The sequence below is a fragment of the Coffea eugenioides genome, chromosome 11 (assembly GCF_003713205.1).
Source record: "Coffea eugenioides isolate CCC68of chromosome 11, Ceug_1.0, whole genome shotgun sequence".
NCBI classification, from domain to species: domain Eukaryota; kingdom Viridiplantae; phylum Streptophyta; class Magnoliopsida; order Gentianales; family Rubiaceae; genus Coffea; species Coffea eugenioides.
Window position 1 is genome coordinate 8,214,433 of NC_040045.1, and position 4,510 is coordinate 8,218,942.

Sequence of the window (4,510 nt, forward strand, 5' to 3'; positions counted from 1 at the left end):
GAAAATGAAGACTCACCAGTGGGACAAACCCAACGGCTGGTAAAAAGGCACACAAAAGGCACACTAGTGGGAACGGCACGGCTCACCAGGACAAACCCAACGGCTGGCGGCGATGAAAATGAAAGGCTCACCAGTGGGACAAACCCAACGGCTGGCGGCGATGAAAATGAAAGGCTCACCAGTGGGACAAACCCAACGGCTGGTGGGAAATGCAATTAAAAGGCACACTAGTGGGACAAACCCAACGGCTAGCGGCGATGAAAATGAAATGCTTACTAGTGGGACAAACCCAACGGCTGGCGGCGATGAAAATGAAAGGCTCACCAGTGGGACAAACCCAACGGCTGGCGGCGATGAAAATGAAAGGCTCACCAGTGGGACAAACCCAACGGCTGGTGGGAAATGCAATTAAAAGGCACACTAGTGGGACAAACCCAAAGGCTAGCGGCGATGAAAATGAAATGCTTACTGGCGGGACTGACCCACGTTCCAGTAGTAATGAAAATGAAAACCTTGACCATCGGACAGTGGGATTAAACCCAAGCCTGTCGTGATGAAACTTGATTTGTTTTTTGATTGATGATTTTCTTTTCTTTTCGCGACTTTTGAGAATCTTTCCAAAAAATTAATTTGCCCCAGTATGGTGAATTTTTGCAATTTGAGTCCAAAGTTGACTTTGCATCGCCATGCTGTTGCACCTTTTGATCAAATTTGCTTGCAACATTTTCGATCTACCTTTGTTCATCGGAGGACTCTTTCCGACATCGATTCCGGTGCGAAGTGTGACTACTTTCATCTGTGCCTGCAATTTTCTGCAAATGAAAAGAAATTGCCACCATCATTTGATCCGTTTTCCTTTGAGAATCGTGTAAACATGAGTCTTCCGATGCCATTATCAACTTTTGCTACGACAGCCGATTGAGTTGGATTCCCCGCCCTAAGGCTTTTCTGATTTTCAAACTGACCAGGTATATGCTTTGCCATATTATGAAGTTTGTGTAACTGGCTTGGCTGGATTTCAACTGTTTCCAAAGGATGACTGAATCCAAGTATACTTTTTGAAATAAATCACAGGGATTGTCATTTATCACAATTCAACGATAAAAAATGAGGTATGCAAGAAAATTCACATGTCATGTAAAAATGAATAAGAATGCACATACAACCATGTGTGCTTAAATTCTACAAAAATGTCATGAATACAAGTAATTTGGAAAAAAAATGAGTTTCCTAAGAATGTATGTGCAAAAGAATGTTTTTTCCAAAATGACACAGCTTTGGCCAACGGATGTCCTATTCAAGCTTTTGGATATCTTAGTTCCGGAATTCAATGTTGCCAGAGGTATGACAAAAATGAGGAGAAATCTAAATGGACCAAACCACCAGCTGTTCCTCTTTGTGCTTTCTCATTGCAGAAAACCCGCCTTGGCGCCATTTCGGGTTTTCACCAAGGTTGCCCCCCACCCTTTTTGTTGGTTTTTCTTTCTTTTTCTTTCTTTTCTCTTTTCCTTCTTTCTTTTTTCCTTCTCTTGAGGTGCCCTTGTGGGTTTTCACCTAAGGAAACAATGGAAGAGCTCAACCATAGTCGACTCAGGAATGTAAGTTGAAGATTGCTGGCATCAGTAAAATGCGCTTCCCTTATAAACTTAAACGAAGGCATTATGGACATCACCTGCCAGTTGATTAGCAAAAATCCCTAATAGAAATGCAGCAAGTGACGAAAGCCAGGACTTTGGGCTTTTGTAATGAGGTCAGGTGGGGTGTTTTTCAAGAAAAGTTGAGGCTTGAAAGCAGGTTTGATGAAAGGTGTGAAATAACCTGAGATTGCATCATTTTGAAATTATCTCTAATTTTGAACGAAACCGAGGAAATTTGCCCCAGTTATCGGATTTTCTCTTTCTTTGCATTTTCTTCATTGCATTTTTCTCACTTTTTGCAAAAACTAAATTTGCCCCAGTGTGGGGTTCTTTCTTCCTTTTCATTTTTCTTTCAAAAATAAATTTGCCCCAGTGTGGGATTTTCCTTTTCTTTCTGATCATTTTTCAAAATGAATTTGCCCCAGTGTGGGGTTTGCAATTCTCAGGGGTTGCCAAACGAAAATTATTGTTCTGATAGTTCAAAGAGGACAAGTAGGGATAAAATGCTTTAAATGTAAAAGAAGAGGGCCTGACTTGCATTTCGCCATTTGCACGAATTTCTAAGGAAATTTGCATGATTCAAATGAAAATTTTCTTGTACATATCTGATTTGATGGGTTGAGGGTATGTCTGTCCTTCCATCTCTCCTTTGAACACCCAATAAGCTTTGTTAATTTGAAACAAATTTGCCTTCGACTTCGTCTTTCATCACTTTAGCACTTTGTTTCCTTCTTCAGAAGATCGGTGGCGGATCTTTTTGTTATGAACATAGGCCATGCGTTTTGACAACGTTGGTCATGGCACATAGCACTATCAATCAGAATCAATCGTTAATGATACTGCTTTGACCAATCAACTTTTAACCTGGCTGGAAAGGGATTTTCTCAAATGAAGGGATTTATCAATGAAGGAATTTCCAAATGAAAGGATTTTTCAATGAAGGGAAATGAAGGCTTTTTCAAAGAAGGGTTTTTTCAATGTATGGTCTCAAAGAAAGGATTTCTCAATGAAGGGATTTTTAAATGAAGGCTTCATCGGATTCCAGAACGGTGATATTCAAAGGGTCAAACAATTTTACTTTGGCCATCGAAAGAATTTAGAATGAAATTGAACCAATTAACAATCAATATAAACAAAATGGTATTAACAAAATAACGAAAAGATGTGACTATGCATGCTATCGAAAGAAAACAACATAGGAGCTTGATAATGCAAAAATGCTTTAGTCAAAACTTAATTAAACATGATAAAACTATAAACGGTGACGAGTTTCATGAAGTTTAACAAATAACAATCCCCGGATTCATCCCAAATTCCCTTTGCGAGAGAAGATACTTGGCAATCCAATTGTGCAAGGTTTCTTTAAGATTTTCAAATGTCTTCATTGGAAGTGGATGCCTCAAAGGTGTCCTTGTGTTCAGGAAAAGGATTTGTATTTATGCTCGGTCCTTGTCCACCTTTCTTTTTTAACACTATTTCACCTGCCTCGATCATGTCTTGGACTATGTGCTTAAGTGCTCTACAGTCAGTAGTTGGGTGGCCGGGTGCTCCCGAATGATAGGCACAAGTGTACTGCGAATCGTAGTTGGCAGGGACGCCATGAGGGTGAGATGGAGGGGGAATTACGCTGATTTTACCGGCAGCTTTTAATTGTTCGTACAATTGGTCCAAGGGCCTGCCAAGATTGGTAAAGGTACGATAATGGTTTTGTTTTTGGGGTTCAATGGGTCGGGGGTAATTATAGGTGGGCCTATTTGGTGGAGGAAATTGTTGATTATAGGGAGGTCGGGGTCGAACTTGTTGGAAGTTAGGTTGAGATATTTGAAAAGGGGCCATAGGAGAGTTGTTGTAGTTAGGCCGAGGTCGAGGATGAATGGTATTGGTGTGATAAACAGGATGAGGGCTTGAATAGTAAGGGTTTGAGTAGGTAGGGTATTGTCGAGGTCTGGGTCTTGGAATAGGGCTTCGATTCCAGACAACAGCAGTTTCCCCCTCTTGCCTTTTGGATTGTTGCTTCTTCCCATTACTACCTTGGCTTTGCAAAGCATCCAACTGCGATTTGAGGGCAGTCACATTAACAATCTTTCCAGCCTTCACGAAATCATCAAATTCCTCAAGTTTATTAACAATTGCGGCGAATGAGCATCCAGTCATGCGGAAAATCTCTTCAAAGTACGGCGGATCATGTGCCTTAATGAAAGTTCGTATGATTTCGTCCTCCGTCATTGGTGGTTCGACTTTTGCAGCTACTTTCCTCCACCTCTTAGCATAAGTCTTGTGATCTTCAGATGGCTGCCTCTTTGTCCCTTCCAACGTGGTTCGTGTTGGAGCCAGCTCGCAATTATACTCGTACTGCCTTACAAAAGCGTTGGACAAGTCAAGCCAGGTCTTCGCTTCTTCGGGTTTCAGCTTGGAATACCAGTCGAGTGCATCCCCCTCGAGACTTTCTGGGAATAGCCTCAAAGGCAGATTTTCATCATCTGTTGGCCTACCCAACTTGTTGGCGAACAATCGGAGGTGTGTCTTGGGATTGCCCGTCCCATCATACTTGCTGAATTTCGGGGTTTTGAACCCTTCAGGCAATTGCACATTTGGGAAAAGGCAAAGTTCGTCATAGTCCAGCACTCCTTGCTTGTTTAAGCCCTGACTTTTCCTCATAAACTCATCAAAGCGATCCAGGCGTTTAAGCAACTTCATATCAATTGGAGCAGAAGATTCCCCCATTTCTGGCTTGTTTTGGAAAGTGTGCTCCGGTATCACGGGTTCTGCGGTGGTTTGATAAAAAACTGGTGGGTTCAAATGCATGTTTGGGTCGCCTTGAGGCTGAAATCCTTGACCATAAGGAGGGTAGAAATGAGGATTTTGAGTAAAAG